The following is a 10201-nucleotide window of genomic DNA, read 5'->3' as shown; positions in this document are numbered from 1 at the left end:
CAGTGCTAGATACAGAATGGGGCCCACATCTAGATCCATGCTGTATCTATGGCTGTGTACCATGTCTGGGCATGTGCCTGTGTCCATGGGTTGGTTCAGAGACGCTTTAGTCTAAGTATAGCTGGATCCATGGATAGGCTTATGGCTAGATCTGTGGTTGATGGCCAGATGCCCTATCCCTGTGGCCATAGTAACCCTATTTGTCCTTCTAGACAAGTGGCCTCAGAGCCTTAGTCTGGGCCTTCTGCTGTTACTGCACAGAGCCAGATCTGTTCTGCAATCCCTGTGACCTCCAAACAGCCTTGGCCCTAATCTAAGACCTTAGCTTCCTACCTATGACAAGATCAGACAGGGCTGAAATTGTGGCCTACAAGATGTGTCTTATGACCATTCTCCTAAAGTTTTTGTGTACTTCTTCTGAGGCCTGGCATAGATGGTCAAGTTTGCAAGCTGAGCGTTGCCTTTAGTTACTTAAGTCTTCTCTAGCTGGAACAAGCTAACATGAATGAAGCCATCACACAGGAAAACTGAAACAACCCAGGTGTTCCTCTTTAAGGTCTGGTTAACACATGATATTACAGCCACAAAGGGACTATTACACAGTTGGGAAAATGAAAATGCTAAAAGAATATAGTTGTCTGATCAATATATATTGAGCATTTTATTTGTGCTTTAATAAATTCCCAATGTCTAGAGGGGGGAAAAAGAGAGATCAAGGTGCTTTCTTAGCGCTAATAATGTTTATTCACAAAACAAAAATATAGAAAAATATATTTACATAATTTATTACATAGTAAAATAAAGTAATGAAATAAAAGCAAACACATCAGGATATTCCAATTTTTCATATCAAAACTCTATAAAGATTTGTTTGTTAGAGACAGGGTCTCATTATGTAGTCTTGGCTGGCCTAGAACTTTCTATGTAGACCAGGCTGGCCTCACATTCACAAGATCTGTCTTCTTCTGCCTCTGAGTACTGAGATTAAAGGGTGTGTACCACCAAGCAAACCCGGCCAAGAAGGGGTATGCCTGAATCTAGCATGTATCTTACTGTGCACTGTGAGGTAGGAGGGAGTGGTGAAAAGAAGGGCAGATGAAATCCAGATGAGTGTGAGATGTATAGACAGATGACAGAGAGATGGAGATGAAGCTGGTATAGATGATATAGATATATAGATATATAGATATAGAGATATAGAGATATAGAGATATAGAGATATAGAGATATAGAGATATAGAGATATAGAGATATAGAGATATAGATATATAGATATATAGATATATAGAAGGGTATAGATAACTAGATATAGATGATATATAGAGACAGATATAGATATAGATTGATATCATCTATAGCATTTAAAAATGTGAACCATGTAAATACACTACTTTCTTTTAGGCTGGTTTTGAACTGGATAGGTAGTTGAAGATGACCTTGAACATCCAGAGTATTGGGATTATTGACTGACACCAAGACACCTAGCTTGTGCGGTGTTGGGGCTCAAATCCAGGACCTAGCGGTATCTGCTAGGCAAGCACTCTGCCAACTGAGCTATATATCCCCAGCATAAAACACTACCTTCTCAAATTAAAATTTAAATTAAAAAATATGCTAAGTTTTTTTTTTTTTAAAGGTCAGGGGAAACCCAATTGACTAGACAATTTCTGGATTGTCTTGCAGCCTTGATGAACAGCTGGGATTTGGAATAAAGGGTAGAGAAGAACACAAGTAATGGCCACAAACGCCTGTCACCAAAGGCAGAGGTGGGAGGGAAAGGCCTGGGGTGCCTTTCCCAGTGGAGTGTACCCGCGGAGACACCAGGACATGCCCCAGCCCTTCCGTACACACAGTGCATGGAGGCACCCTGGTGCCCCAACCCTGAGAGCTCTGTGTGCCCTTCCATGCCTGCTGCCCTCCTGGGCTCCAGAGGGTGGAGGCTAGCGGCTGCTTTCCTCAACCAGCAGGCCAGAAGCAGCCCCACCCACCCGCCAGCAGGATGCAGTCCTGTCTCCAGCCGATGCCAGCTCCAGACTGTGGCCTGATCCGAGTCCAGAACAGAACCCAGAGCACAGATGTTCATATTCTCTCACTCCTGACGAGCTTCTTGAGAGAAAAAAAAAAAATCTCAGAGCCAGTCTTCCTCAATCCACCTTTGAGTGAAGAGAAGAGGGACCCTTCTCTCCTGTGGCTGCGGGCATCTGGCTGCCTGCCCTCGGGGGCCAGCCACAGGCTGCAGGTCCATGCCGCCCTTGTCTGCACTGCTGGCTGTTGGCCGAAGTCCCTACAGAGAGGTGGTGACTAAGAAAGGGCAATACAGACAGGTTCCAGTTGGCCCCTGTCTGAAGGTCTCTGGCTTTTTCTGGCTGCCTCACACTTTGGGAGGTGTCTGGCTGAGGTGAGAGACAGACCTGCAAAATCCCTAAGTCCCCTGAACCGGGCCCTACAGGCAGATCAGGACACAGGGCCCTGGTCTCAGTCAGCAGGGGAGAACTCAGTGTCCACTGAGGTACTCTTACCTGCCAAGCACTGTAGTGCCCAGAACTATCTAAAAAGCAAGGCTCTAGGGGATGGAGGGGTGGGGTTGGCGGTGAGACTGGCTTAGTCTGTAAAGTTCCTCCTTCTGTACAAGTAAGTAAAGGGACCTGAATTCCATTTGCAGCACCCACATTAAAAAGGTGGTGGTGGGGAGGCTCCGTGGGACCTAACTGGGCAAAGGCACCAAGCCTGATGACCTGAGTTCAATCCCCAGGCTATATATGATAGGCGAGTACTGACACCACATGTCCTCTGACCTCTCCACATACACCATGACATACATGCCCATATGTGCACACATACTCACACACAATAAATGTAACTTTTGAATTAAAACAATACTAAAAAAAAAGCACAAGCTTATAGTGGAAAGTGCCTGTAATCCTGGCACTGAGGAGGCAGAGACAGGAGGATCCCTGGAGCTTCCAAGGAATCTAGAAAAATTGGTGAACTTCAGCTTTAGGGAAACACCCTATCTCAAAAAATAAGGTGGAGAGCAGTTGAGGACACTCAGTTTCTGCCTCTATACATAGACACACACAGACACACACATAGTATTGCACATCATATACACAAATTAATAAACTCCAGGCTCTGTCATGAGCCATGTGATCTTGGTTATGCAGCATGACATATAAGGTCTGAGCCCCAGTTTTATCATCTATCAAATGTGATGATAATAACAGCATCCTGAAGATAAGATGACATAGAGGTGATGAATCTTCTAGTCAGTCAGACAGCTGGTGCAGAGAGAGAGAGAGAGAGAGAGAGAGAGAGAGAGAGAGAGAGAGAGAGAGAAAGAAAGAAGAAGAAGAAGAAGAAGAAGAAGAAGAAGAAGAAGAAGGAGGAGGAGGAGGAGGAGGAGGAGGAGGAGGAGGAGGAGGAGGAAGAGGAGGAGGAGGAGGAAGAGGAGGAGGAAGAGGAAGAGGAGGAGGGGGAGGAGGAGGTGGAGGAAGAGAAGGAGGAAGAGAAGGAGGAAGAGGAGGACAAGGAGGGAAGGAGGGAAGGAGGGAGGGAGACAGACAGACAGACAGACAGAGATCACCCCTTGCCTCTAGGGTAAAAGTACAAGGTTAACACCAAGTGAGGGTTAAGATTCTGAAGCCAACTGCCCTGGTTCAGATTCTAGCAAGCTATGTGATATCTTGATCAAGTTACTTACGCTTTCTACTGCTGTAAAAATAGAGACCATTAGTACATGGTGCCCAGGGCTGCTGGGAGATACAATGGCATTTACAGCAGTGTTAAAACTAGCCTGCGGACCCTCTTCTGTTCCAGGAGCCCTGGTTCACCCCAGTCTTTTCAGGGTGTATTCTGACCAGAGCAGGGAAGGGTGGGAAGCTCCATCCAAACTTTGTCCTCAGGATGAAAAGCTGGGCCTCCCCTCCCCATCTCCAACCAGCATCAGGTTTTCAGAAATGTCTTTAATCTATGCCTTGAGTAACAAAGTCCTTAGGTAACCTGTCCCCCATGTGGGATGGACAGGTCCCCTGGGCTTCCTGCCCACTCAGCATCTAGGCCTTTTTCCCTACAGCCATCACCACCTCTCTGCACTTCTCTGGAGGGAGGCTGCTTCCTTTTGTATTCGCTGTGGTATCTGCCCCCCTGGCTTCTGGTTGGCACAGCCGCCAGCCGCATGCCACCCTCCAGCCTGCCTGAGGACCACAGTGGTCAAGTGCATGCTGTGCCAGGAGCCTGTGACCCACCAGGAAGGAGCCGTGGCCACCAGTAGCACAGCCACTGTCAGCCTGGGGGTGCTCTCCACATGAGCTCCTTAAAGAAAGTGTGTGGGCTGAGGGTGTAGCTCAGTCAGTGGAGTGCTTGCCTCATATTCACAAAGCTCTGGGTCCCTTCCTCAGCACTGGGCATGGAGGCAGACACCCAGCTCTCAGGGGGAAGAGGTGACTAACCCTCTACTACACATGAGTTCAAGGACAGCCTGAGCTATAGAGAAACTTGTCTCAAAAATAAATAAGAATAAAAAAGAAAGGCAGTATGATTTTTTTCTGATGTGTCAGGAGGAGGGAGAGACTCCTAGAGCATTCTGTGTCTGGACCATGTTGGAGGCTGACAGGATCCCGGTCCCTTCATCATCCCCCGTCGTTTTGCCCTGATCACCTTAGCTCTGCCTTCTCTTCACCACCAATTCAGTTTGTCACCCAACCCCAAAATGTGCTCAGGTTGAAATACACCATTTACTACTTCCTAAGCAAACCAACGGGAGCAGCCACTTTACCCTTGTTGTATAAGGAGCAATTGCTTTTGCCTGGTATGGTAGGTGCATCACCCTGGCCCCAAATGGAACAGCATGTAAACACCGAAACTCATTTCCAAGAAAAATGTGCAACAAATACTAGAACGGAGATTCTCCACAGCCCAGGTCTTCTCCGTTTTATCTCTGATGTATTCCTAAACCTGGGAAGAGAGTCCACCGTGCAGCGTAACAGGAGTTTAATAAGTGTTTGCTTGGTAACTAGAACCCAGGCTCATAGCCTGAGGTTTAAGCTGCTGCTGATTCATACATATGCCCTCTGCACTGGGAAGAAGCTTGGCAATCCTTGGGTCATTCACCATGTCCTGCTCCTGATATCCTTGTGGCCTAGTGGTGTGATGATGAAGTGTGTATCTCTTTATTATTTTTTTGAAACTTATTCATTGTATGAGTATGGTTGTTTTCTGAATATGTATTTATGCACCACGTGCATTTCTTGTGCTCTTAAAGACCAGAAGAAGGAAGCGCATCCACTGGTACTGGAGTGACAAATGCCATGTGGATGTAGGAAACCAAACCCAGGTCCTCCGAAAGAGCAGCCAGTGCTCTTTGCTTCTGAGCCATCTCTCTAGTCCCTCATTAAAGTGTGTGTGTGTGTGTGTGTGTGTGTGTGTGTGTGTGTGTAAAGGGGGAATGCTTGTTTGTTTGCTTGCTTGCTTGCTTAAAGAGAGCCTCTTGCTGGCCTGGTATTCGCTGCTTGGACAAGGCTGGCTGGCCAGCAAACCCTGGGGGATCTATTTGTCTCTTCCTCATCAAGGATCACAAGAGGGAGGCACCATGCCCACCATTTTTAAGTGGGTTCTGGGGATCAAACTCAGGTCCTTACACCTGTGGGGCAAGAATTCTGCCTACTGAGCTAACCCTCTTGGCCTAAATGATTGACTTTATGAATGAGAGCAGCATAAAGTGAAGATTCAAAGAGAACAGGACCAGGGGTCTAGGGGCCAGGATTCTTAAAGAAATCTTTAAAAATCCAGGAGAGCAATTTGATGTAAAGAGCTGAGGTGAGGAAGATGAGGAAACTGTGGAGGAATCTTTAGGACATGGAGAACGATGAACAAAGCAGACAAAGGTAGGAGAGCCAAGGAAAGTTCTAGTTTCCAGAGTATGAAGGGATAGATGAGGGAGCCCCAAAACTGAGGCAGACATGCACAAAAGAAAGGTATTAACGGTGCTGGGCGAATCATGGGCCAAGGTCAGTTTGAAAATCCTGAGGCCCATGCAGGAGAACAGGATTCACTAACGAGGCAGCTAAGTGGGTCTTAAGTGGCTGAGAAGGAATCACAGTGGAAATCCTGATGTTCAAGTGGTGACTGGAAGAATAATCCACACAAATGGTGAGTTGGAAGGCTTGCAGCAGAAGTAATAACAGGAACGAGAGCAGGAGAAGGGAGCTACTGGAGCGTAAGATCTTGCTCCGTGCTGCAGACACCTCCTTTAGGATCAGCACTGGAGAATGCCCACTACACCTGGCCTCTGGAAGGTTGTAGAGAGAGCCTTGGTGTGGGCAGTTTCACTGAGGCACTGTGACGGTCAGTTGTATGCCAACTTGATACAAGCTAGAATCATTAGGGAGGAAGGGACCTCAATTGAAGACACACCTCCACCAGATTGACTTTTGGGAAGCTTTTGGTGCTTTTTCTTGATTGATGAAGGAGGGCCTAGCTTGCTGTGGGTGGTGCCATCCCTGGGCTAATGGTTCTGGAAGCTATAAAAAAGTAGGCTGGGCAAGCAAGTCATAAGGAGCAAACCAGTAAACATTCCTCTATGGTTCCTGCCTCCAGGTTCCTGCCTCCAGGTTCCTGCTTGAGTTCCTGCCCTGACTTCCCTGGATGATGGGAAGCTTTAGGCTGAGATAAACCCTTTTCTTCCCAAGTTGCTTTTGGTCATGGTGTTTTATTATAGTAATAGAAACCTGAAGACAGATGATGAGAACAGAAGGTAGCACTGAGGAGGGAAAAGGAGAGAATACAGTGACCTCACTCTTCTGAGTGGCTTCAAGAGGAAGGAGAGAGGCAGCCATGGCTGGAGAGGAGCCCAGGCTCACCTAACACAAATGAACACTGCATGGTGTGAAGTCTACTGTTTGGAGACTTCAGTCCAACAGGACAACCTTGACCCAAGGTTCCAAAGATGAAAATACTTTTTAATATGCTGAGCGTGAGGAGGGTCCTGAGAAAGGCAGAAAATGGAGTGGCATTAACTCAATAATGACTTGGAGTCAGTAGTGGATGCAAGCTATTTGTTCAAGCGCTCTCTCTCTCTGCCTGAGGATTCTCATCATTCTTCCTTCCTCTCCTTTCTTTCTTCTTCATTCTTTTGCCTTCTCCCAACCAGAGAACTTTAACCCAGCCTTTTATTTACTAAAGTTACATCATCAGCACTTTGATCATTATTAATAATGTTTTTGGGAAATATCAAATGTACATAAATTATATGAATCCCAGATCACTAATTCTAATCCCCCAGTAGAGTCAGGGATTTCTTCCTTTTCCCATCCCTCATTGTCATCCATGCTCTGTCCCATCTTTTGCACTCTGGTCCTGAACTTCAGTTACCCACTCACAATGGCATGGCTTCTCAGTTGCTATATAAAACTGCATCTGAGGGCCAGCGAGATGGCACAGCAGGACCGGCCCTTGCAGCCAAGCTTGATGTCCTAAGTTCCATTTCCTAGGATGCATGTGGTAGAAAGAGAGAACCATTCCCACGACTCTAACCTTTACATACATGTTCCCACACATATATGCCACATAAACAAATAAATAAATATGACAAAAATCTCAGTTATATATTTGAGGTGCACAGAAATAATGTTTGTCACCTGAGAAATAATGCATTGTTGGTGTTGGAACTACCCTTGTGAGACTCCATAACTCTATTCAAACATCTGCTATTACAACATGCTGAATTTTATTTTTCTATAAAGTTAACATCTGAACAACTTTTAAAAGAAACTAAATAATATAACATCTTATCAGAGCAAACAGTGGCCCTTGGCTCCCGTCATCCACAGTAATGGCTGCTCAATGGTGAGAATTTTCAGTGCACACTCTACTTTCTAAATAGCACCCACATGTTGATTACTTCCTGCTTGGAATATTCCTGGTGTGAAATGTGAAGGTAATGGTGCACATGCACACACTCTCTCCATCCTCCCAAAATAGTTACATCATTTGGGAGTAAGGGCCATTAGTCAATATTCAATATTTGTGGTATTATTACATATAAATACTACTTACTATTTTTGTTCCTTGGTTTGAATAATTGTCTCATTTTTTTAACTGGGTCTTCAATGTGTTTATAATTAATGCAGCTCCAACCAACCAATCCTCTCCTTTTGGAATGGTTCCTCTCTGTTTAACAAGATCCAGGCCTCCAGACAGCTTTCCTGCACTCTGCGCCGGCTTCTCTGCTCTGCACACATACAGCTTGTATCTGGAGGCAGCCTCTTCCCTTTCTCCTGGGAGCATCTTTTACCTGTCTCTCACACAGCGACATTTTTCATTTTCCTCCTTTGTTTGTGTGAAGCACACCCCCACCAATGGCTTCTTTAAAAAGGAATCTGAAATATAAGTATTTGGAAGTACAGACTTTTTTGTATTGGTTGGCCTGATAATATAAGGCATAGGTTTGCCTTGAACTCAGAGCAATTCTCCTGCCACAGCCTCTGAAATGCTGGGATTATAGGCATGAACCATGTCTTAGTTTGGGTTACTATTTGGGTATGATAAAACACCATGACCAAAACCATGTGGAGGAAAAGGTTTATCTGACTTACACTTCCATACTGCTGTTCATCACAGAAGGGAGTCAGGACAGGAACTCAAACAGAGCAGAAACCTGGAAGTGGGAGTCGATAGATGGCAGAGGCCCCGCTCACTGGCTTGCTTCCTTTCGCTTGCTTAGCCTGCTTTCTTATAGAACCAGAACCACCAGCCCAGGGACAGCAGCACCCACAATGACCTGGACCCTCCCATATCAATCACTAATTAAGAAAATGTCTTACAGCTGATCTTACAGAGGCACTTTCTCAATTAAGGTTTCCTTCTTTCAGATAACTTTTAGCTGTGTCAAGTTGACATAAAATCAGCAGCACAAACCATCCCAGATTTCTTAAAATATATTCCTTTATCATAATTTCATATGTGGTGGCAGGTTATAACTGCAGACTTGGAAACACTACTTCAGGATAGCAAGACATTACACTCTTCAAGTTCCTGGTCCCAAGACATCTGGCACCCTTTAGATGCCTAGTCCATGGGCCGCACCCTGATATTCCTCTCTGAAGGCTCTAGAGTCTTTTCTTAACCCACAGTAATCTAACTCATCACAACGGTGTGACGTAGTGTGTAAGCCTTTCTTCAGCCATCTTACTGAGCAGTTCTCAAGCCCTATGTCTGTTCTTAAGTGAACTGTCCCCAGTTCTGGGAACTTTTCTTCCTCTCTATGACTGAGAAAGTTCCCAGAAAGAACCTTGTGTTACACTGAAGCTTCTTCAAGGGTAAAAAAAATTTGATCTTCATGAACTGTAGGGAGATTGTGATGTCGAAGCTGAGGGTCCAGAGACTAATTGCAATTTAACTTGGGCTGTCCAGCTCCCTTGGAAGGCCCACACCTGGAGGAGACCTAACGTCTTTGTGAGAGTTAGGTAAAACTTTGGCATGTATAAGCAGACCAGCTTTCATCATTCAGAAGACTATGAATGGGCCTGTCTGGTGTCTGGAAAGTTCTTTATGGCTTTCTTTGTTTTGTTATAAAAACTTCCAGAAACTGCCACCACATTAGAGAATGGACCTTGGTGTAACCTGGAACTCTGTCCCCAAGGCCATGGCCATTCATATTTGGCTCTAGAATAAACTATCTCTCACCTCTTTGAGGCAAGAGTTGTGTTCTTGTGTTGTCTTCATTTTCTCTCAGATACTGAATTCCTAACTATATCCTTAACCTTCTCATCTGTGTATTCTCTCTCTCTCTCTCTCTCTCTCTCTCTCTCTCTCTCTCTCTGTCTCTCTCTCTCTCTGTGTGTGTGTCTCTCTGTCTCTCTCTCAGTTAATCTTCTGGAATATTTAAATGGCTTGATACTTTCTGGTACAGAATTTAAAGCATATGCTATATCTTTAATTATGAAGAACATTTTTATTCTTGAGATATTTCTTTTAAAAGTGTTATTTGGGGGAGCAGCCCCTCTCTCTTGATTTTTTTTGGAGTATAATTAGTTACAGTTTCATTTTTTTCCTCTCCTTTTCTCTTTGAGTTTCCTGCCCACATCCTATTTGTTCTTCATCTATTCTCCCCTTGTCTGTCTGTCTGCTATGGGCCTCTCACATATGGCCGGCCCTTGCTGGCCACTCACATTGAAGACTGATCCACTACAAGTGTGCTTGGGCA

This window comes from Arvicanthis niloticus, chromosome 1 (genome assembly GCF_011762505.2).
Source record: "Arvicanthis niloticus isolate mArvNil1 chromosome 1, mArvNil1.pat.X, whole genome shotgun sequence".
In the NCBI taxonomy this organism is placed as follows: Eukaryota; Metazoa; Chordata; class Mammalia; order Rodentia; family Muridae; genus Arvicanthis; species Arvicanthis niloticus.
The sequence above is the reverse complement of the archived record's forward strand: the minus strand, read 5'-3'. Positions refer to the sequence as shown.